Source organism: Chiloscyllium plagiosum, unplaced genomic scaffold (genome assembly GCF_037043375.1).
Source record: "Chiloscyllium plagiosum isolate Xiang-an unplaced genomic scaffold, Cpla_swu_hap1 HiC_scaffold_3, whole genome shotgun sequence".
Taxonomy (NCBI): domain Eukaryota; kingdom Metazoa; phylum Chordata; class Chondrichthyes; order Orectolobiformes; family Hemiscylliidae; genus Chiloscyllium; species Chiloscyllium plagiosum.
In genome coordinates, this window is record NW_028270141.1 from 48,180,818 (window position 1) to 48,206,338 (window position 25,521).

Here is a 25,521-nt window from a genome sequence, read left to right on the forward strand (position 1 = left end):
CTTTAATTCCATAATGTCAAAGGATGTCAGACTAGGGATTCACACTGTGAGTGAATCCCTAGTGAGAGAATGAGTGACTACCAATAGTTAAAATTGCTAGAAAATGCTACACATTCTGTTAAATGGTTTTTCAGCCTGGTTTCCTGACATCCATACAGTGCTTTGGTCAACCACTGTCTGGACTTCCAAATGTACCTAAAATGATGCTAATTTATGCAATTCAAGTTTACAGTTTTTCAGGATATTAGTGGATGGTCTGGTGGCTTTGTTCACTGAGTTGGAGGGAGCCTTGGACAAGGTATAAAGGAGATTTATCAGCATTGGACCAGCAATGAAGGAATTTCAAGAGCAGAGAGACTGGAGAAACTGGAATTGTTCTCCTTAGAGAAGGGAAAGTTGCAAAGAGATTTAATAGAAGTGTTCAAAATTACAAAGGGTTGCATTAAAGTTTTACTGAAAAGAAGTCACGTTTTATTGAAGAATTTTTCTTGCACTCATTAAGATATTTACAGGAAATACCAGTACAATGGTTGCCAATCAATCAACACTCTTTTCATACAGTATAAAAATGTTGTTCCTCATTACTCTGATATTCTTGTGATTAGTCCTGATGAGTGCAAGATGAAAAGTTTCAATAAACTTATTTTCAGTAACACACCAGGTCTGTGTGACCAAATGATTGGTCATTTCGCAAGAGTAGATAAGAAGAGACTGATTCTACTGGCAAGAGGGTCAGGAACAAGAGGATGAGGAGTTCCAGTAAAAATAAGAATAATGGTGTGGAAAGTACAGCCTGAAAAGGTAGCGGAAGCAGATTCAATAATAAAGCTAAAAAGGAAATTGGATAAATAATTGAGGAATATTTATTGGGTTTGTAGGCCCGGGATGAATGGCCTCTCTCTGCCCTGAAAGATTTCATGATATGGGGAGGGATACACAAAATCTGGTGTCTAAAAACTAAGTGCTTTTTGAGTGGATTACACTGTACACCCTTATTGCCATGTACAGCATATTGCTGCATTGGTGTAGTCATTTGTCAAGTATTTGGCTGCTTTATCTGCCTAACAGCTTCTGTTGTGTGTGTGTGCCTTAGTGAACCTTATCCCCTGTCCCCCACCACCATCTGACTCAGTCAGCAAAGTTCAGGGAGTAACAGATTTGGGCATTTATTGTATTAAGGAATTTCAATTTTGTTTCAAAGTTCTGAAAAGTGGCAAGGTCTGGTCTCAAAGTTGCTGGATTTGTGGTTGTTTATACATCTATTAAATAATTTTTCTAATTCAGTGAGCTACATCTGCTTACTAACGCTAATTAGGGTATGTTGCTGAAAAATAGTGGCTTTAATGCACTTTAGTTTTTTTTGTAGTGATTGCCTGGTGTAACCAATTAATTTTCAATAACCTTTTGAACATAGTCAAAACAACAACATAGGCTGGAAATTGAGTTAATGTTGGTTGATGGCTTGATGCAGTCATAGGATATTCCTCTTCTAATAAAGATGCCAAATGTTTAACTGGATTAAGGTATCTGTTGGAAAAATACAGAAAAATATCAAATGTTAAGTGTTCAATAGCTGGAGATCCAAGATGGTGGCGGTCTGAGTGGTCTGCTCTGCTGGGCTCACCACCAGGAGAAAAAATTGCTAAATTAAACTTGCTGATCATCTGGAGCTGCTGAAATTGTGGTGTGACAGGTTTAAGCCAGAATGAAAATGAATAAAGGAAAGGGGCCTAAAGGAGTACAGCAGACCGGCACTCCCCAACCACATCAAGGGTGTCTGCAGCCAGTGCTCCAACTCCCAGGGCAGCCCCTTTGGATCTAATGGGACAGCAGCATTTAGTCTCTGAGTTTGGTAAACTCTGAGAGAAGATTGAAGCAGCAGTAGAACCACTATCTGCCATGCTGAAAAAGTATGAGCAGGAAATCTAGCTACTGGCCTGAAGACTGGAGGAGAGGACCACGGCATCAGAGACCATGGCGGAGGTCTCGGGAGGAAAGATCCAAACGCTGGAAGACCAGGTGCAGGCCCTTCAGGAACAAGTCGACGACCTGGAGAATAAAAATAGGTGAGAAAACTTACGGCTTGTGGGTCTTCCGGAACGCAAGGAAGGCGAGGACCTCGTTGGCTTCCTGGAGAAGTAGCTCCCGAAGTTCGTGAGGCTGGAGTTGGAGTCGGGCCTGGTAAGTGAGGAGTTGGCCCACTGGATCAGGATGTACAGATCTGGGTTGGACCCACGTCCCCGCACGGTCCTAGTGCAGCCCCTGTATTATAAAGAAGGACAAGTTAGTGATTGAAACAGCAAGAAGACTGGGAAGAAATTCACAGGCTTTAATGTGCAAAGGCTCAAGGATAATGTTTTTTCAGGACTTCTCAGGAGCCCTAATTAAGAAGGGAAGGGCATTTGATGAAGTTAAGAAAGAATTAAGAGACCTGAACATTCCATATGCCTTGAGGTACCCGGTCGTGTTGCGTGTCGCCCATGGAGGGACAGTATATAACTTTGACTCCGCAGAAAAGGTGAAGGACTTTGTGAATTCTTTGAATTAAATGACTTGAGTCGGGGTGGATGGGGAGGGGGCATTGTTGTAGATAATAGAATGGGTTTTTTAATTGCTCCTTCTTTTCTTTTCTCTCTCGTCCTTTTTTTTTTATGGTTATTGGCTTTATACATACTGCCTTGATGTAAAACTGGAATTATTTCATATCTCAGTCAGTTGAGTATTATCTAGGGCCTTTTTTTTTTTACTGCTGTCCTTTTGATTTTTTACTGGGGGTGGCTATATCTGTGGCTAAGATGTATGGTGGGGGGGATGGACATCTATTTTTAACTCTAAATGCAAATAACAGAATTTCCTCACTGGTGAATTGTCTGGGGCTGAGGTACGGCCTCAGCTAGAGGGACTTAAAATGGTAGCAAGGAGGAAGATCTCTAGGAATTTGGGGGTTATTTGGGTGTTTTTTTCAGTTAAATGTAGTCAGCTGTTTTTTATGATTTGGAGATGCTGGCGTTGGACAGGGTGTACAAAGTTAAAAATCACACAACACCAGGTTATAGTCCAACAGTGCGCTCCACAGCCACCAAAAGCTAGTGCTTCCAATTAAACCTGTTGAACTATAATCTGGTGTTGTGTGATTTTTAACTTAAAGTAGTTTGTGTAATAGTTTTTATAGGAGTAGTTTTAGACTTCAGAGTTAATATCTTTGTCGCTCATCACACCTCAGATAAGCTTCCTCCTCTTGGGAAACCATGGGCTGCCCTGAATGATCATGGCTCGTGATTTGTTCAGGTGGTGCATCTGGAATATAAAAGGGAGCCATTCCCCTAATTAAAAGAAAGAAGGTGTTGTTAACTCTTAGGAAGGAAAGGGTGGACATCACTCTACTGCAAGAGATGCATCTAACTGATAAGGAACATCTGAAACCGCAGCAGGGGGCTTATGACAGGGTATTCTTCTCCTCCGTCAGCTCTAAGAGTAGATGAGTGGCTATACTAGTAAGAAGGAATCTCCCTTTTCAGATAACGGAGCAAATTAAGGACGAACATGGACTGTTTATCATTCTTAAAGCTCGAATACATGGAGACGAGCATGGTGTCTTGAATGTATATTGTCCCATGGCGCGCACTTTTAAATTTCTAATTGATGCAGTGGCTAAATTAATGAATCTTGCCGCACGATCATAGGAGGGGATTTTAATCACCTAATAGATGCCAAAGTTGACAGGGTGCCAAGGAGCCTGGCAGGTTTACCCGTGCAATCTATTGCAGTTGGTGAACATGTGTGAGGAGTTGGGACTAGTGGATGTGTGGAGGCATCTCCACCCTCATGGAAGAGACTTTACTTTCTACTCCAACCCACCCAAGTGCCATACATGAATTGACATGTTTTTGTGCCAACTATTTGGACAGAACATTGGCAAGTAGATTTGGGAATATAGCGGTCTCTGATCATGCGCCAGTGTATTTAGATGGTAAAATCAAGGGTAGTGGACTGGATACACAGCACTGGCGCATGGACTCATTTCTGTTGGGGGATAGCATATTTGTTGAGTACATCAGAAGAAGGTTCAGGGCCTTCTGGGATATTAACTTGGGTATGGCCAGTAATTCGGCAATACTTTGGGAGGCCTCTAAGGCATATTTATGAGGCCTGATCATTTTGTATTCTGCGACTAGAAAGAGGCAGTGGGAGGGGCAACAATGGGTGCTGGAGGCCTGGCTACAGATAGCTGAGGAAGTATATTATAACAGGTCCTCTTTGGTCAAGCTGCAGCAGGTCACACCCCTCCGGGTGGCTCTCGACTCATTGCACACACAAATGGCTAAAAAAGAAGTCTCCTTTGTTTGAATTTGGAGATAAGCCAGGTAGATATCTGGCATATTTGACTAGGAGGAAAAAAAGCTTCCCACTCTATTATGTCTGTTAGAGACAAGGCTGGTACGATTACCAGTGAGTTGAAGAAGATCAATGTTAGATTTAGGAACTATTTCACAGAGCTATATCGGTCAGAGGGGGGCGAACAAGGTGCAGCAAGAATGTAGTCCTTTTTTGAGAACCTGGACCACCCCAGTATAAACATGGAACAGACTTTCCTGCTGAATGCGTCTATAATGAATCAGGAAGTAATAAGGCATCTCCAGGGTGGCAAAGCACTAGGGCCAGAGGGATTCCCAAGTGAATTCTATAAAGAATTCATAAATGTGTTGGTGGAGCCACTTCTGGGGATGTACAACTATTCTTATGCATTGGATTGTCTGCTGTCCCCTCTTAGAGAGGCTAATATCTCCCTCATTTTAAAGAAGGGGAAAGACCCTGAAGAATGTGCTTCATACCGACCAATTTCACTGTTGAATGTGGATTTTAAAATTCTATTCAAGATGCTGGCTCTGAAGTTGGAGAAGGACCTGCCCCATGTTATAAAAGATCAAATGGGTTTTGTCAAGGGCCGTAGCTCCTCCAACAATATCAAGAGAGTAGTGAACATAGTGCAGGTATGCCAGCAAAGATTGATCCTGGGTTTGGTGGTCTCCCTAGACGCAGAAAAGGTGTTTGACTGGATAGAATGGCCATATCTGTTTGGGGTCCGAGAGCACTTTGTTCGGGGGGGATCCTTTGCCAGATGGGTGGCAGTATTGTATAATGATCCTAAGGCGGTAGTTATTACATATAGTGCTAAGTCAGATAGCTTTAATATTGGGAGAGGTAGTTGACAGGGGTGTCCTCTCACACCGCTGTTATTCACCTTGGCAATTGAGCCATTAGCTGAGGCTATCAGGAGGGATCCTGAAATAGTGGCGCCAGGGTTGGGAATGGGGGAGCGTAAGATCACCCTATATGCTGACGACGTCCTCTTGTTCTCGGCCAATCCGGAGGAGTCTGTTCCTTGATTGATTCAAACAATTAATTTATTTGGCGGTTTCTCGGGCTACAGGAGCAACTGGGGGGATTAGTGGAAGTGTCTAATCTGAAGGATGGAATGCAGTTCCTGTTTAGATGGTCATCAAAAGGTTTTTTGTATTTGGGATTCTTTATTACCCCTTCCTTCCACCAGCTGTATAAAGCTAACTATGTACAACTATTGGAGAGGATAAAACAGGATTTGCAGCAGTGGGAGGGGTTACCGTTATCATAGTTGGGCCGAATAGCCCTGATTAGATGAATGTTCTTTCTCGACTGTTGTACCCCATGAGAATGCTCCCTTTGTTGCTATCTAGACGGGTGTTACAGTGGCTCAATGGTTGGCTAGGGTCTTTTTATTTGGTGTCACAGGCGCTCTCTAATTAAATTTAGTTATATTGCAGCTTTCACAGGGTGAATCTTCCGGATTTGAAGAAATATCAAATAAGCACCCTGTTAGCATATGTTGGTGACTGGGTACAAGGGAATTCGGAGTCAAATTGGCTTGATGTTGAAGTCTCGCAGTCAAATTGTCCTCTAGTAAATCTATTATTTATGGATAAGATGAAAGAGAAAGTGAGGGCTGCAGATGCTGGAGATCAGAGTTGAAAATGTGTTGCTGGAAAAGCGCAGCAGGTCAGGCAGCATCCAAGGAAAAGGAGAATCGACGTTTCGGGCATAAGCCCTTCTTCAGGATTCCTGAAGAAGGGCTTATGCCCGAAACGCCGATTCTCCTGTTCCTTGGATGCTGCCTGACCTGTTGCGCTTTTCCGGCAACACATTTTCAACATCATTTACAGAAAGGTCATTCTTGGGGGATGTGGAAGAACTCCATAGGACGTGGAATCAAGAGCTAGGAGAGGATATTCCATCGGAGGTATGGGAAGACATCTGAGGGAATGCCAGAAAAATCTCAGTATATAACAGAGCGCAAGCCATGCAATTGAAGACCTTACACAGGGCTCATATGGCACCAGAGAGGCTAGCTAAGTTCAAGAGAGGAGCGCCATCAGGGTATCCCAAATGTAGCATTAGTATAGGTGCTCTTACACACTGCTACTGGTCATGTTGTAAGATCCAGAGATACTCGCATGCTATAATAAGGCAGCTAAAGGACATCCTGGGGATTGAAATTAACGTGGATCCGGTAATTCTTCTTTTCGGGTTGCCAAATTTGCCCTCTCTGGGGGAACACGAGAAGAGATTGTGTAACATTCTTACCCACTGTGTGAGGAAGAACATTCTAGTGAATTGGACATCGGAAAAACCACCAGGTCTTATGGGATGGCGTAGGCTGATGGAGCATCTACCCCAAGACTATCTCACAAATATGGTGTACCACAAAACCGAGAGCCCTTTCTAAATTATATTGACACAGACTTATCAGCAATATTAATCTAGGCTATGGTATAACTGTGGGAATCAGTATGGGTGCTCATGGGGCCCTGGGAGGGGGAGGCTGGAGGAAAAAGAATACAGGAACTATATCTGCAGCTCCCAGGGATCAGAGCCTCAGTGGAGGTGTGATGAGTGAAATAGAATAAAGTAGTGAGATATAATTTAAGTTACTTGAATTTAGTTTAGTTTAATATTTAATTTGTTTGTAGTTTAGGTTAAGTAGATAAGTGTGTTCTGGTAGAATAGTAGGTCATTTATGACTAATAGAATCGCAATATGAATTTGTTGTACTGCCTCTACTTTTCTGTTTTTTGGTGTATTTTGTTTTGTGTATAGATGCTTTGTAAAAGATTTAAAAAGGTCTTTAATAAAAATATTTATTAAAAAAAGTGTTCAACTGCAATAATCACCAATACCAACTTTTATTTTTTGAACTTTTAGTTAGACACTGCAGATTGTACAAATGTCTGAAAAGTGAGCTGCCACTCTAGCCTCTGAACTCGGCCATAACGCTTTATTTCAATTGTACTGACTGATCCTTACCTATTTTGTAACTAACAGGAAGAAGATAAAGTTTGTTCCTCCATACAATTCAATACCCAATTCAAAAAATTTTGGGCTCACCTCTGGGCAGTCCTGGGGTCTACCTGAAAGGATGAGGCCTACCTTGGCTAAGTTGGAACCACACTCATTTCCAAATGTGAAGTTTGTGGCTTCTTAGCTCCACTCCAGAGACCTCAGGCTCTGATGCTTCAATTTTGAGCTGCAGGCTGTGTCTTCTTTCAGATAAAACATTGAACAGAGGACCCTGACTGCCCTTCGTGTGGGTGTAAACGATTCCATTACAGTTTATGAAGAAGAAGATGGGAGTCCTCCCTCATGTTCTGGTCAATGTTTAACAGCAAGTATGAAATGACCAAATTATTGGGTCATTGCTGTACACAATGTGTATTTACTCTGTTACCACATAGAGGCCAGTTAGCTCAGTTGGTGAGATGGCGAGCACACAGTTCAGAATAATGATGATATTAGGGATTCAATTCTCGATCTGGCTGGAACAGACTTAAGATCTGCCGCTACATCTTATCCACAAGAGTGGAAGCAGTGACAAAAAAATACTCCCGAGTAGAACGGGTCAGGATAGAGCCAGTGAATGGACATTGAATGACATTACAACACTACTTTAGTACTCTTGGACATTGCATGCTTGTGAAAACCTTTCTTACACTAATCAGTGACCTGTGTTCCCTTCTGTAAAGTGTGTTAATTGCACTGCCATCAAGGATTATTGTGGTTGGGTCTTCCACAACTGCTTCGATGTTTGCAATGTGAATCTGAACTGTTCTTATGGATACTGTGCATTCTGTGTTCCTCTACCTTCATTGTGTTCTGTTCCATTCTCTCCTTCAATTAAAAACAGAATCAGTGGAGCTGGGTGAAAGACAGCTTTCACTTGTTGACAGAATAACATTATTGCATCAATCACAATACAATTATGGCTGTACCTAGGGGCGGGGGGGGTGGGAGATGTTCCTGGGAATACATTCAGGAAAGTGTTTTGGGTGGAATTGAGAAATAAGAAAGGGACCATCACATTATTGGTATTGGATTATTGACCCCTCCCAATAGATGGTGGAAAATCGAGAAACAAATTTGTAAGGAGATCTGTTATTTGTAAGAATAATAGGGTGGTTAGAATAGGGGATTTTAACTTTCCAAATATAGACTGGGACTGCCATAGTGTTAAGAACTTGGATGAAGAGGAATTTAAGTGTCTACAAGAAAATCTTCGGATTCAGTATGTAGATACACTGAACAGAGAAGGTAGGTAAAAACAATGACTGCAGATGCTGGAAACCAGATTCTAGATTAGAGTGGTGCTGGAAAAGCACAGCAGTTCAGGCAGCATCCAAGGAGCAGTAAAATCGACGTTTCGGGCAAAAGCCTTTCATCAAGAATACAGGCAGAGTGTCTGAAGGGTGGAGAGATAAATAAGAGGAGAGTGGGGGTGGGGAGAAAGTAGCATAGAGTACAATAGGTGAGTGGGGGTGGGGATGAAGGTGATAGGTCAGAGAGAAGGGTGGAGTGGATAGGTGGAAAAGAAGATAGGCAGGTAGGACAGGTCATGGGGACAGTGCTGAGCTGGAAGTTTGGAACTAGGGTGAGGTGGGGGAAGGGGAAAGGTGCAAAACTTGACGTACTCTTGGGAATAAGGCAGGGCATGTAACGCAGCACTTTGGGACCAGTGACCATAATTCTATGAGTTTTAAAATAGAGATGGAAAAGGAAAAACTGAATCTAAAAGTTAAAATTCTAAATTTGGGGAAGACAGATTTTGACGATATTAGACAAATTTGATTGGGGGCAGATGTTTACAGGTCAAAGGATGGCTGGAAAATGGGAAGCCTTCAAAAATGAGATAATGAGAGTCCAGAGACAGTATGTTGCTGTTAGGGTGAAAGGAAAGGCTGGTAGGTGTGGGGAATGCTGGATGACTGGAGAAATTGTTGTTTTGGTCAAGAAAAACAATGAAGCGTATGTCAGGTATAGTCAGCAGGGATCGAGTGAATCCTTAGCATTTAAAGGCAGGAGTATACTTAAAAAGGATGTCAGGAGGGCGAAAAGGGGACAAAAAATAGCTTTGGCAAATCGGGTTAAGGAGAATCAAAAGGGATTTTATAAATACATTAAGGACAAAAGAGTAACTCGGGTGTTAATAGGGCCCTTGAATATCAGCAAGGCCACCATGTCTGGAGCCGCAGAAGATGGGGGAGATACTAAACGAGTATTTTGCATCCATGTTTGCAGTGGAGAGTGATATGAAAGATATGGAATGTGGGGAAATAAATAGTGATATTTTAAAAATGTCTATATTACAGAAGAGGGAGTGCTGGACGGCTTAAAACGCATAAAGGTGGATAAATCCCCGGGACGCGATCAGGTATACCCTACAACTAGGGAAGTGGTTGCTGGGCTCCTTGCTAAGATGTTTGTATAAATGCTAGGCTCGGGTGAGGTGGCAGAAGATGGAAGTTGGCTGACATGGCACCACTATTTGAGAATGATGGTAAGGAAAAGCCAGACTGGTGAGCCTGTCAGTGGTGGGCAAGTTGTTTGAGCGATTCCTGAGGGACAGGAATTGTGTGTATTTGGAAAGGCAAGGACTGATGAGGGTTAGTAAACATTGCTTTGTGACTTGGAAATTATGTCTCAATAACTTGATGGAGCTTTTTGAAGACGAAACGATGAGGATTGATGAGGGCAGAGCAGTGGACATGACCTATATGGACTTCGGTAAGAAGTTCAACAAGGTTCCTCGCGGTAGACTGGCCAGCAAGGTTAGACCACATGGAATACATGGAGAACTAGCCATTTGGATACAGAACTGGCTTGAAGATAGAAGACAGAGGGTGGTGATGGAAGGTTGCTTTTCACACTGGAGGCCTGTGATCAGCAGTGTGCCACAAGGATTGGTGCTGGATCCACTATTCTTCATTTTTATATAAATGATTTGGATGTGAACATAGGAGGTATGGTTAATAAGTTTACAAATGACACCAAAATTGGAGGTGTAGTGGACAGCAAAGAAGCTTACCTCAGAGTATTGTGGGATTTTGATCAGATGGATCAATGGGTCAAACAGTGTCAGAGTTTAATTTAGATAAATGTGAGGTGCTGCATTTTGGAAAGGCAAATCAGGGCAGAACTTTTATGGTCCTGGGAACTAGAGACCTTGGATTGCAGGTCCATTGTTCCTTGAAAGTGGAGTCACAGGTAGATAGGATAGTGAAGAAGTATTTGGTACGCTTCCCCTTATTGGTCATAAACATTGAGTATAGGGGTTGCGAGGTCAACACTGAACCTACACACCGCCTTCATGGAGTCATAGAAATGTACAGCACAGAAACAGACCCTTCAGTCCAACTCATCCATGACGACCAGATATCTAAAATTAATCTACTCCCATGTGCCAGTAGTTGGCTCATATCCCTCCAAACCCTTCCTATTCATTTACCCATCCAGATGCCTTTTAAATGTTGTAATTGTACCAGCCTCCACCACTTCTTCTGGCAGCTCATTCCATACACATACCACCCTCATGTGAAACATTAGCCCCTTAGTTCCCTTTTAAATTTTTCACCTCTCACCTTAAACCTAGGCTCCAGTTCTGCACTCCCCCACCCAGGTAAAGTGCATTGTCTATTTACCCTATCCATGCCCCTCGTGATTTTATAAACTGCTATAAGGTCACCCCTCCGTCTCTGACACTCCAGGTAAAACAGCCTCAGCCTATTCAACTTCTTCCTATAGGTCAAATCCTCCAATCCTGGCAACATCCTTGTAAATCTTTTCTGAACCCTTTCAAGTTTCACAATATCCTTCCTATAGGAGGGAGATGAGAATTGCACAATATTCCAAAAGTGGCCTAACCAATGCCCTCTACAGCCACAGTCTGACTTCCCAACCCCTATTCTTTCCATTAAGGTTATAATAAGACAACCTGTTCTGAGACAGCGTCAGTTAGTGTTGTAAGGATTCTTCTCAGTCATCCTTCCCAAAGCCTGGGCTGGCTGAGTCATCAGTACTTTGGGTATTTTTGACTTTCTGAATCACAAGTTATTAATAGTAGTGACATAGCAACAACAAGGCCTGTAACAGTGTAAACAAGGCCAAACTTCACTTCTAGAGGGGCAGAAAAGAAATGTAGAGACGTGTTCACTTTCATTAGATAACATGTTCTCAGGTTTGCCTTTGCATACAACTTGGGTGGTCTGAAGGGACCTGGATATTGGGCCTCAGACCCTATCATCCTGATTGGGAGCAATCCTTTGGAAGATCATAACTTTCCAGCAATATACACAACTCTACGATAAGATATTCTTTCTCTGTTGGTCCTATTTGATGAGAAGACACTGACAAAATGAACAAGCAATGCAAAACTTCAAACACAGGTAGCACTTGTCCCATACGGTACTGTTAACCACCCCACCCTCACCAATATTGCTGGGAGAGGGTCTGGGAAGTAGATTGTGTGTTAGCATCAGTAATAATAATTCTTGATTTTAGGATTCTAAACAGATTGGATATTATCGATAATGATGAGCTGTCTCTTCCTATGTAGTACAGAAAATCCTGAGGGTGAACTAGAGAGTGAGGTAGACAGTGAGTAAGAGTGAGTGAGAAAGATCCAGCATGCAAATGAGCAAGCAGAAGAAAGAAAGAGAGAGAGAGAGAGACAAAACAAGAATGAGCACAAGAGCAATTGAGAGAGTGAACGAGAGTGCAAGCATGAGAGTAAGTGAGACACTGAGTGAGAGAGCAAAAGAGGGAGAGACTGAACAAGAGAGCAAGCATTAGAGTGAGAGAGAGATGAAGTCACCTCAACTCAAAATGTCAGCTTGCTCTCCATGGATGCTGTCTGACTGTCTGTGATCACCAGCATTTGTTGTTTTCAGTATAGATTCCAGCATCTGCAGTATTTTGCTCCTCGAGATTGAACGAAAGCGTGAACACGAGGGTAAGTGAGAAGTCAAGTGAGACAGTGAGCCAAGACAGCTAGTGAGAGAATTAATGAGAGCACAAGCTAGTGAGAGACTGATTTAGAGTGAATGAGAACGTTAGTGACAATGAGGGAGAGAATAAGTGAGAGTGAGGAGAAGACTGAGCCACAAACATGATTGACAGAGAGTGATGGAGTGAGAGAGAGAGATATCGAGTGAGATATTGAGTAAGACAGCATGAATGAGAGAGGGTTTGAAATTAGAAAACAGGCCAAAGTCACTGAAGCTGAAGAGAGTGGCTGGATTGTGGGTAAGTACTTGGTGAGATGTCTGTTCTCATGGTAGTGGGTATTAGGGCAGGCTGTATCCGTGGTCAGGAAGAATAAGACCGCTGGACACTCAGTTAGTGGTAACTTTACAGATTAACACTTAACACAGAACTATATCACTTGCTGGCATCTATGGTCATGTGATCTCTTACATTACTAATTGTAGGCTACCTATTTTCATATTTGGCATTAACCCTTTATATTACAAGATGAAAAGGGCTGGGAGGAGACTTGGCTGGAGAATGAACATTGGCTCTGAGTTTTTGAGCTGAATGACCTAATTCTGTAATTACACACAGCAGGCTGCTAGTTGATATGCTATTTTGCATTATTTATGGAACCAACTGCAGCCTCAGTCTCAGAGTTGGCCTTTACAGTCTCCAACCAAGTTGCAGAGTTGTATTGCAAGTGCACATCTAAATACTACAATATTCTGAGGGTTTCTGCTTCTACCATTCTCACTGATAGTGAGTTCCAGATTCCCACCACCCTCTGGGTGAAAACACCTTTCCTCGCTTCAGATCAGCTGAAAGACTGGAGAAGCTGGGATTATTCACTTCAGGGCAGCTATGGTTAAGGGGACATTTGAAGGAGGTGCTCAAAATCATGCCTGATTCTGATAATGAGTAAATCTGGAACAACTCTTTCCAGTGGCAGAGGCCACAGATTTATGGTAATTGGGAAAATAAACTAGGGCAAGACAAGGAGGATGTTGTGATTTGGAATGAAATGGCTGAAGTGTCAGATTCAATAATAACTCTCAAAGGAAGTTGGGCATAAAACCTGAAGATCTATGGGGAAAGAGGAGGAGAATAAGGATTTTGGGTAATCCAAGATGGAGGATGGGAAAACATTTCTGGCTGCAACAGCTGCTCCTTTCTTTTGAGGTATTTTAGGTGTTGGAGGTGATTTCCTCGAATTCCAGGAGCAGCAATTACTGTTTTATATGCTGTTGCATTGTTTTGGAATTTTAGAGAACAAAAAGTCAAAACAATAGCAGTTTTAAAAGGGAGAGGAACAGGCAAAGGAAGCACATGGTGAGGACAGTGCAGGACAGAGAGAGAAAGAAAGGTGGGACTAGATTGGGTTGGGATATCTGGTCAGCATGGATGAGTTTGACCGAAGGGTCTGTTTCCGTGCTGTACATCTCTATGACTCTAATTAGATAGATTCCTTGGCTCTGTCAAAAAGACAGCGCATGCATAATGGCCCAAATGGGCACCTTTTGGACTCTGGGTCTATTGGACAATGTGATCCTGTCCAGAGACAGCTCGCTGTTATCCAGGACCCTCAGTCAGTCAGTCCCACTCAGGTCTCTGAACAAAGGATTGAGAATCCAGGCTGAAAGTCCAGTGCAACAACTGAGGGAGGCTGCACTGTTGCATGTGTCATCTATCATATCAAATACCAAACCATGCCTTCACTGCCCTTTTGAGTGATGAAAAGGATCCACATTTACATCAACCATTTTGAAGAAAGATAGAAGTGTCCTGACCAAGTCTTCAATAAATATTATTAAAATAAAATGTTTTTGAGCATTGAGGTTCTGAAGGTCTTTCTTCATTTACTGGGGGCTATCATCTATTTTTGCTATGTCTAGAGTCTTTGCTGCAATGAACAGGCAGTGACTGCATCCTGGGAATGCAATGGAATACATTATTCTGCTGCTCTGAAGGTCATAACAATCTGTATTGGATTTCTGGGCATGTCCTTGAGATGACCCAGGGCTGCTGCTCATTCTTGTGTCAAGTGAGTAACTAATGCCACATGTGTTTCCAAGACACCTCCTAACCACTTTCTAACACTTTGGACTGCATTGCCAAGAGCTCTCCTGTTTACTGTCCTTGATGGATTAGAACCTCTTCCTGTCCAAGATCACACCAAGGTCTTTCCAAGGCAATAGGGAAGCCAAATGAAATGAGAACAGAATTTTACTACTCAACAGTCCTTCCCAAGGTGTCCTAAGTGTCACTGAGGGAGCTTGCATTGATCCAAACTGCTCATGAGCTTGGTGTGGTCTTGGGCAGGAAAAGTTTCCAATTCATTGAGGTATGGGCGGGGGATATATGCAGGAGATTTTTGGGTAATGCTTTGATTGTCCAGTAGTCCACAGTGTTAGAAGGTGGCAGCAGAGCAATCAAGGGCTTCCTTTGGCACTTTCTGATGCTAACTTGGGAAGTCTCCTGCATGCAGAGTGCAGATGGGACTGTGCCCAGTGTGATTGACCAAGTCATTGTAAGCTCCATAAGAAGGATTGTGAAGCAATTGTTCCCATTCATTGAGGTGCTCTCATTGGATGTTGCCATTGGCAGAGTCACCATCCTCCACTGTAATGCCACCAACACAGGACCAAATGAGACAGTAAGAGGCAATGAAGTGCAGGAGGCAGAAGGACATACTCTGAGACACAATAATGCAGGATGTTCTCCAATTGAGAAGTGACTACTTCTACCATCCACATTCTATCTAACTTTCATACCCAATAGTGGAGCTTCCATAGTCACTGTCATCTTGCTTATCCTGCCTATTGCCTTCATTTCCATAGTTTATAGCTTTCCTTCCACAGCACAGCTCTTATCAACCCCATAATCACCTTTCCTTCCCAAACAGCTCACTGATGATTTTACCTAGTATGGTGACAAAACATCTGAAAACAAACCTTTCAACTCAGCGAGCAAACTTACATCTGGAACTGAGATGTTACCTCAGGAATCAATTTGGTCAGTGAACACAGGGATGGCAGGGGATTGGGACTTGATGTAAATGATTTAGATCGATACTCCCAGTGGACCACTGAGGAATTGCTGCATTATCAGAGGTGCTACCTGACCTCGCATGTCGATTGAGCAGTTTTTTTTTATTATTCACTTGTGAAATGTGGGCTGTAAGGCTGGACCAGCATTTATTGCCTGTACATAGTTGCCCTTGAGATGGTGATGGTGGTGAGCTGTCTTTTTGAACTGCAGCAGTTGATACCCTTAGGGAGGGAATTCCACAATTTTAACCCAGTAACACTGAAGGAATGGAAATATATTTCCAAGTCAGGATGGTGAGGGTAACTTGCACGTGATGGTGTCCCCATGTACTATTTCAAAGGTGATCATGGGGGATCTCCCAATGCTTTGGCCAGTGTTTGCTGCCAAAACCAATGTCACTGAAACATTTCACCTGCTGACTGTGGGATCTTGCTGTGAGCAAGACAGTTGTCATGTTTCCTATTTTGCAAAAGTGCTTACAGCTCCAAAAGACACTTCATTACTTATGAAGATTTGGAATTCCTTGAATAGTTTGGGAGACATAAGTTACAATATTTGCTTTTGGCTTTTCTTTGGAAGAGCAGGAGTCACAATCCTCGTGAGTGAACACAGTTTTGTACTCCGTCTGTTGCTTCCTCCAATTCTGGCCTTTTGTATTTCATTGACTTTCATTATTTTACCTTTGGAGTTTTTCCCTTCAGCTCTCTGGACTCTTAAGCTCCAAAAGTCACTCTCTAAACTTTCTCTTTTCCTTTAACCCCCCCTAAAATCTATCCCTTTCATCAACCTTTTGATCCCCTGTCCTGATATCCCCTCATTTGGTCAATTTTTCTTAAGTCTTCTTAGAAGCATATGGGACATTTAATCATGTGAAAGGGGATATACAAATGCAGGTTGCTGTTGTACTTTTCTGTTTCAAGTCTGCCTGTCACTGTAAGTAGTTCTACATTACAGGAAATCCTTCCACAGCATTGCTGCCTGACCTGCTGTGCTTTTCCAGGGCCACACGTTTTAAAATGATCTCCAGCGTCTGCAGTGTTCACTTTCTCTTACTTATGAAGACAGTAAGGTAGATGCTAACACTGTCCCTCTTCAATTAACCTGTCTCTAGAGGCAGGTCTAGTCCCTCACCCAGGCGACAGGGGGCACGCAGAGAACACATAGCTGTCACTTTTCTCTGCCTTGCTTTACCTACAGGCCATTCCTCACCCATTTAGTCACAAGTGACCAAGTTTGATCTGGTTGCAAGGAGTGTAACGTTGTTCTGTTGTGCTGCTCTGTGCCAGGTCAGCACCTTGTGAAGAACCTACAGAGAGACAAAATGACAATGAAATAAATGTATTGCCTTCAAAGACATTTAAAGACATGGGACATTTTGTGCAAGATTCTTTCATAACCTCAGGTCATCTCAAAGCTCTCTACAGCCAATGAAATATCCGGAACCTGATCAGGTGTACCCAAGATCTCTGTGGGAAGCTAGGGAAGTGATTGCTGGGGCCCTTGCTGAGATATTTGTATCATGGATAGCGACAGGTGAAGTCCGAGAAGATTGGAGGTTGGCTAATGCCACTATTTAAGAAAGGTGGTAAGGAAAAGACAGGGAACCATTGACCGGTGAGCCTGACATCAGTGATGGGGCAAGTTATTGGAGGAAATCCTGAGGGACAAGGTTTACATATACTTGGAAAGGTCAGGACTGATTAGGGATAGTGAACATGGCTTTGTGTGTAGGAAATGGTGTCCTTGATTGAGTTTTTTGAATAAGTAATGGAAGTGACTGATAAGGGCAGGGAGGTGGAAGTGAACTGCATGGAGTCCGGTAAGGTGTTCGACAAGGTGCCTAACCTGGTTAGCAAGGTTGGATCACATGGAATAGAGGGAAAACTAGCCATTTGGATATAGAACTGGCTCGAAGATGGACAGAGAGTGGTAGTGGAGGGTTGCTTTTCAGACTGGAGGCCTGTGACCAGTGGAGTGCCACAAAGATTAGTGCTGGGTCCACTGCTCTTCATCATTTATATAAATGAATTGGATGCACATATAGAAAGTATGGTTAATATGTTTGCAGATGACACCAAATATTGGACGTATAATGGACAGCAAAGAAAGTTGCCTCAGAGTACATTGATTAGATGGGTCAATGGCCTGTGGAGTGGTAAATGGAGTTTAATTTAGATAAATGTGAGGTTCTGCATTTTGGAAAGGCAAATCAGAGCAGGATTAATGCACTTAATGGTAAGGGCCTGGGGAGTTTTGCTGAACAAAAAGACCATGGAATGCAGGTTCATAGTTCCTTGAAAGTTGAGTTGTAGGTAGATAGGATAAGGAAGAAGATGTTTGGTATACTTGCCTTTATTGGTCAGTGCATTGAGTATCAGAGTTGGGAGGTCACGTTTTGCTGTACAGGACATTGGTTAGGCCACTATTGGAATGTTGCATTCAATTCTGGACTCTCTGCTATTACAGTCATAGTCAAAGAGATGTAACCCTTTGGTCCAACTTGTCCATGCCGACCAGATATTCTAAACTAATTTAGTCCCATTTGCTAGCACTTGGCCCATATCCCTCTAAACCCTTCCTATTCATATACCCATCCAGATGTCTTTTAAATACTGTAATTGTACCAGTCTCTACCACTTCCTCTGGCAGCTCATTCCATACATGCACCATCCTCTGCGTGAAAACGTTGCCCCTTAGGTCCCTTTTAATTTTTTTTCCCTTTCACCCTAAACCTATTCCCTCTAGTTCTGGATTCCCCCACACCAAGGAAAAGTCCTTGTCTATTTACCCTGTTGTGAAACTTGAAAAGGTTCAGCAAAGATTCATAAGGATGTTTCCAGGGTTGGAGGGTTAGAGCTACAGGGAGGGGCTGAATAGATGGGCTATTTTCCCTGTATGTCAGAGGCTAAGGGGTGACCTTATAGAGGTTTATAAAATCATGGGGGGTATCGATAGGTTGAATAGACAAAGAATTTTTCGAGGGTGGGGAAGGGCATAGGTTTAAGGTGAGAGGGGAAAGATTTAGAAATAATCTAAGGGGCAACCTTTTCATGCAAAGGGTGGTGCATATATGGAATGAGCTGCCAGAGAAAGTGTTGCAAGTTGGTACAACATTTAAAAGGCATCTGGATGGGTACATGTATAGGAAGGGTTTAGACGATTATGGGCCAAACGCTGGCAAATGGACTAAATTTATTTAGGATACCTGGTTGGCATGGACGAGTTGAACCAAAGGGTCTATTTCCATACTGTATATCTCAATGACTCCAAGTACTTTTTATAAAGTATAATCACCGTGTATTACTGAGGAAGTTTTTCATCTTGTACTCATGAGGACTGAACCTCAAGAATACTAAATCTCAAAGGGAACAATAATTCCCTTGATGGAAGTGGCTGCTGATTGGTTGGAAAGTGGACTCTGATTGGTAGAGGCACTCTCTTTTTGTCCCCCAGCATCTCTCTTTTCTCAGCACTTAGTGAAGCTCTGAATAGCGAAGAGACTAATTGTAGTCACTGCAGAGATGTAGGAAATGGAGCAGTCAATTTGTAAGCAGCAAGTTCCCACAAACAGCAAGAGGTAAAGATCAGAGAATCTACTTTTACTGATGATGGTTGAGGACTAAATATTTGCCACAACAACTTTGCTGTGCTTTAAAACAGTGGCACAGGATGTTTGATGTTGACCTGAGAGCGTGGACTGAGACTGAACTCAACATCTCATCTGAAAGAATGCATCTCTGACAAGGCAGTGCTCCCGTAAGTACTGCATCAGAACAAGAGGACCAGAGAGAAAAGGATTCCGAAAAAAATAGCACCACCCCAGTATTCTCTTCAGAGCCTTCATCTCATCCTTCTTTGGAAAGAACTGCCAAGACCAACTTTTTCTTGAACATCAACTGGCTAGCATTTTGCCCTCTGGTTCAGAATGTTGTGGTTCAAGACCAACCTTCATAGACATTATACACTGGCACTCCAATGCAGTGTACAAGGAATGCGTCCCATCAGAACTATGGCTTTTCAGATGAGATGTTAACTGAGACCACGGGCCGAATTACTGCCATGATGAGTTGGACTGAAGAGTCTGTTTCCGTGCTGTACATCTCAATATGTCCCTATGACTCTGTGACAGATCTCATCCTTGCAGGGGTGGAAATGGGGGTGGAGTTGCTGGGCTTCATGGCTCATGGAGGCATTGTCTGTCTCTGGATTTTGACAAAGCAGTCACGTGGAATTTTATGTGTGCAGCATAGATGAGATCAAAGCAAGTCTATTCTTTGTGCATTTCCTTGGATAGCCAGGGTACTCCTTTAGCGATAAAGGTACTCCTAGTCTAATCGTGACCATTGCGAATTGAAATCTGCCATTGTTTCCTAGTCTGGCTTACATATGACTCCAAGGGATCAGGTATAGCCCCTTGTGGGGGCGGGGGTGGGGGGGGGGGGGGGCGGTGCAGACTCAGGATATTGTACCTCAGGAAAGCAGTGCCAAGGGAGACTCAGCTACCACTGTGGATTTGTCACTGGCCTCTGTTCCTGTGACTGGTGCTGTAATTCACTGACCAACTGCGAGGCTGGACCATGCTGTTGGCTGCCACTGGGCAGCAGGGGTCCATTGGCAGGAGGGTCCTTAGGCTAAACAGTTTTCCCAGAGGTCCCACCTGGAAAACACTTGCCGTCCGTCAGTCAGTCCCTGGTAATGTACCTCCCCGTAAAGAGCTTTGGACATTGATACCATAATCATGCTAGGGGAGTGCTCATTCTTTACAAGTGAGTGAGAAAACATCAACATGGGAATCACATTGTTTCATTTCCTTCATTTTTGGACTGTGGACTAAAAAAGAAAGATACTGCTTCAAACCAAAGAGATGAGTGTAGCGTTAAAATCATAGTTACTAGAGAATATTGAGGGTTATCTATAATATTACTTTCTACCAAAAAGAAAAACTGAAAGAACTATGGATACTGGAAATCAGATAATAAAATCAGAAATTGTTGGAAAATCTCAGCAATCTCGCTGATAGAATCTGTCAATAGAAAGAAGAGTTGATGTTTCAGGCCCAGAGTCAATTCTTCAGAAGGGTCTGCAGAAGATCTGTTCTGAAGATGGGTCACTGGACCTCAAAACATTAACTCTGCTTTCTCTTCACAGATGCTGCCAGACCTGCTGAGTTTTTCCCATAATTTCTGATTTTGTTTACATTGTTACTTTCCCTGGAGCAATGAGAGTGAAAGTAGATAAAACGGAGCAAATGAATGTTGAACTTGGGGACAATTGCTTGACAACTTTTTGATTGGCTCTGGATCAGGTGACCATTGCTTATGTGGAACCAATGCAGCAGAAACATTTTGTCTGCAGAGAGAAACTATCACAAAAATCTCTGTGTGTCTCTCTCTTGTGTGGAGGCATCAGACGGTTACCAGTTAATATCTTTCTCTGCAAAGTCTGTCTTGAAGGAGAACTAAAACTTCTTGAGAACACAGAAAGGACGATCTCGAAAGAAAGGCGGAAACAGCCTTTTGTCGATATCAAATAATTGAAAAGAAACTAAAGCAAACTACTCATTGAATCCTGTTCTCCAGTCCTGGCAACATCCTGGTAAATCTTTTCTGAACCCTCTCCAGTTTAATAATATCCTTCCCATAACAGAGCGACCAGAACGACAGACAATACTCCAGAACAGGCCTCATCAAGATTCTGTATATACTCAACATGACATCCCAACTCCTATATTCAAAGGTCTGAGCAATGAAGGCAAGCATGTTAAATGCTTTAACCACCCTGTACACCTGTGACACAAATTTCAAAGAATTATGTTTCTGAACCTCTCGATCTATCTGTTCTATAACACTATCCAGGGCAGTACCCTTAATTGTATAAGTGTTCTTGTTTGTATTACCAAAATGCAATATCTCATATTTATCCAAATTGAACTCTACCAGTCCCCAACCCATTGACCCAATTGATCAAGATCTCTTTGTCATCTTAAAAAATCATTTTCACTGTTCACTATTCCACCAATTTTGGTATCTTCTGCAAATGTACTAACCGTGTGTCCTTTATTCTCATCCAAATCATTGAGATAAATAATAAACAAAAGTGTTCATCTGCCCTTTGGCTCTGTAATGGAAGCAAAGAATTAACCTCATATCTGGTAGGTGCATAGATATTACCTTCACAGAGGCTCTTCATATCTGCTTTGTGTGTAGCTACATGTACTAACACATACAAATCTCCAAGGTGAGGAGATTTGTGTGCCTCCAGCATTACCTGCACAATACCAATGTGACCCTTCCCTTGAACTGCTATGTCTATGAGCTAAGTGACTCCCCTTGCCTGAAGACAGGAGATCACTGAGCCCATGATCTATGTTGGGCTCCTCTAGTGTTCATTGCAGCCACAATTTTTACACAGGCCTTTTATAGTTGTGGAAGGGGGATTTTGATGGCCAGCAGGATATAGGACTGTTTTGTACCCTACTGCACCTCTTCAACTGAGGCATGTAGATCCTCAGCTGAGAATCATGGAGATACCCACTCCATCCCTCCCTGCTGTGGCCTATTCGTGTGACATCTGTGAATCAGTATGTAAGATAAAAAGTTGCATTGCTAACATTTGTTTTTGTGTTATTTCATGTTGTGTTGTAAGATGTGTGATTCATATGCAGTATATTAATATCATTTATTTTAGAGTTTGGAATTTGAACCAGTGGCATGAGGGTTTTATTCTGTGTATGAGAGAGTTTAACTTGTCAGTCTTTTTGGACTGATCTTAAGCTAGTATCTGACAGAAAGGAGGTGACTGGGGCCCTCCTGGATTGATCATTTGTATTCTGAGAGTTTCACAATTAGTGTGTGCAAATATGAAAAGGCATCAGCTTGCTTTTGTTTTAGAAGAGGAGAAAGTGAGGTCTGCAGACGCTGGAGATCAAAGCTGAAACTTTATTGCTGGAACAGCACAGCAGGTCAGGCAGCATCTAGGGAACAGAAGATTCGACGTTTCGGGCACATGCCCTTCTTCAGGAAGAAGGGCATGTGCCCGAAACGTCGAATCTTCTGTTCCCTAGATGCTGCCTGACCTGCTGTGCTGTTCCAGCAATAAAGTTTCAGCTTTGTTTTAGAAGAACCTAGAATTTATTTATTTTTTATTTGAGAAAATTCAATTGATTAGAAAGCTTTAGGAGGCAGTTTGTAGAAGCATTGGCTGGGATTGGATGTAAGAATGGTTTCTCTGGGATCTAGGAGTTCGTTCAGAACTGTTAGGAAATAAGTTACCTCACTGCCAGCATTTCAACTTGAAAATTTCAGTTTTTGGTTTGAACTCTTGGGTTATTTGAAAATATGAAAGTTTAAGCTCAGTTGTGTGAATAATCAAGGAAGATTATCAAACTCTTAATGTGTCAGTGGAAGACCATCTCATTAAATAAATCAAAATAAAATATGATCTATTAAGCTAGGTTTCAGTTTTAGGTCTATTTTGTTCAGTAGAAACATCATCTGGGGTCATAACAATACAGTGACCATCTTTAACAATTCATTAATGAATACAGCTAACAGTGTGGCTCTGCACGGATGTTTGGTGCCATGGATGTTGTGACTGTGACTCCAGGGTAGTCTACTATACTTGGTGACCACTGACAGCTTGCTCCCAAACAATAGTTTGCTCTCTTCTACTCATACTGATATCACATGGTAGCATTCAGAAGTAAGATGCATGTGTTTGAGCTCATATCTTGGGCACTCTTGACAGGTCATAAGTGGGCAAGATAATAAGCATATCGCTTATCCGCTGAAACTTACCAACTAACTATATTGCTACATAAATTCTGCACCAGGTAGCAATGGCAAGATGATAGCTTCTCCAGGCCTGGTCTTGAGAGTCCACTCAGTGGATCACAGCGGTACATTTTAATTAGGCAGGAGCAATGATAATTTCTCCTGTAGGGAAAGCCATGACGGGTCATCTGCTCCCAGAGTCAGACAACACGAAAACCACATTTACAGCCTTAACTCAAACTGTTATCCCAAAGATGTCTCTGCGAAGGCTGATAAAATGTGACCATGTGACTTCTCAAATGGGCACTTTTAGTATGGAGTAGAAAGTGAGGACAGCAGATACTGGAGATCAGAATCGAGAGTGTGAAGCTGGAAAAGCATAGCAGGTCAGGCAGCATCCAAGGAGCAGGAGAATAGACGTTTTGGGCATAATCTCTTCATCGGGAATGAAGGGCTTATGCCCAAAACATTGATTCGCCTGCTCCTTTGATGCTGCCTGATCTGCTGTGCTATTCTAGCTTTCAGTATGGACCCAAGATATGCAATTCACATTGAGCCTGCTTCCGTTCGCACAGTCTTTATCGGTTTTTTGGTGTGACTTTGAACCTCGCTTGTACCACCATGCTCTCCCAGATCAAAAATCACCAGTGTAAGTAGACCTTTTGAAAGGTTGGGTTTGAAACGCTGGGAGTTTAACAGATTCTTCAGACCCAACCAAGGACTGGAATTCTGGACACACTCTCCTGTCTGGCTCGATCTGCAATGGATGTAAAGGATCCCATGTATACTATTTCATAGGAGATCACTGGAGATTTCTCCAGGGACCTAGATCAATAATTACCTCTTATCCAGCAGCACTGAATAAAATTCAGATTGTTTCCTCATATTGCTATGTGGAAATTGACTGCTCCATTTGCTACTTCACAACGTTGATGACACTCCAAATGTGCTTCATTGGCTGTGATGTGCTTTGGGATATTCCATCATCCTGTAAAAGCCCTATAGATAAACAAGGTCTTTCTTATGCCGCTGAAAGATTACATGAAACAAAGAAAAGGCTACAGCAATCAGAGAAAGAGTAACAGAAGAGAAGAGGGAGTCACAACAAGATTGGAAGCAAAGGACGGAAAAATGAAGGATAATGAAAGGGAATACTGAAATTAAGAGGGAGAGAAGAGGATGTGCAGGTTAGGTGGATTGGCCATGCTAAATTGCCCATAGTGTTCAGGGATGTGCAGGTTAGGTGGATTGGCCATGCTAAATTGCCCATAGTGTTCAGGGATGTGTAGGTTAGGTCAGGGATAAATATGGGTTAGAGGGAATGGGTCTGGGTGGGTTATTCTTCGGAGGGTCAGTGTGGACTTGTTGGGCCAAAGGGCCTGTTTCTGCACTGTTGGGATTCTATTCTATTCTATAAAAGAATAGAGAAAATGTAAATGAACCATAGAAGAGAAGGAGAAATCTTGGCCCCTCAGATAGAAGAATGCAAAAAAGCTATCAAAAGGTTTGCTGAACAGAGCTAAGGCATTGTTCTGAGCTAAGCTGGAAATGATTTCTGTTTGAAAAACTGACATTCATTGATATTATTAAGTTTTGAACAACAGGTACTGGATTTGAAATGTTAACTCTCTCTCTCTCTCTCTCTCTCCCTACTGGTGCTGCCAAAAACACTTTTTCCTGCACATCCTGTTTTTATTTCAGATCCCCAGATACTTTGCATTTGTGTAAAAGGCTGTATCTGAAGAACAACTTTATACATGGGACTGAAAATGAGGGGGAATTTTCACTCAAAGTGGTGTTTCATTTTTGAAAATATCTATGTGGGAGGGCTGTGGAGGCTCAGTAATAAAGACAGAGATCAATAGATTCCTAGATATTAAAGATATCAAGGGATATGGAGTCAGTCTGCAAAAATGGTGTCGGGTTGAAGAGCAGGTATAATCTAGTTTAATGGTTGAGGAAGGTGGAGGTGCCAAATGACCCACTCCTGTTTATTTTAGGCACAGAGAGGAGGTAACAATGCGAATCAGAACTGCTGAGAGTTCACACTGTTCAGCTTTTGGTTTAATTCCAGTTGAGCAGCATTGTGAGATAGAGAGACGAGGTAATAGCACATAGAGGGCAAAGTGGTGAAGATCATGGAGCATAACAGGGGTCTGTAATGAGCTGAGGAATATTACAGAAGAAGCTTGGATTTGCTAAACAGAACTGAAGTGAGGAGGAACAGAATTGTACTTACATAGAATCTTTCACAATCTCAGAACCTTACACTTAATGGGATGCCTTTTGAAGTATTGTCACTGTGGGAGCTTGCTGTATTTACTCCAAACAGTAATCAGATAATGGTTAAATCATTCTTTTTAGGGAA

At 42.4% G+C, this 25,521-nt stretch overlaps 1 long non-coding RNA gene across 1 annotated transcript; it reads right to left on the reverse strand.

Annotated features, from left to right (window-relative positions):
* Positions 1–455: 455 nt before the first annotated feature.
* Positions 456–24,127, reverse strand: LOC148150579 (uncharacterized). Its single transcript, XR_015751799.1, has 4 exons — positions 23,995–24,127; positions 16,591–16,687; positions 2,081–2,262; positions 456–1,527 (listed from the first exon to the last, which is right to left on the reverse strand). It is a non-coding gene; the product is annotated as an uncharacterized LOC148150579 (long non-coding RNA).
* Positions 24,128–25,521: the final 1,394 nt, after the last annotated feature.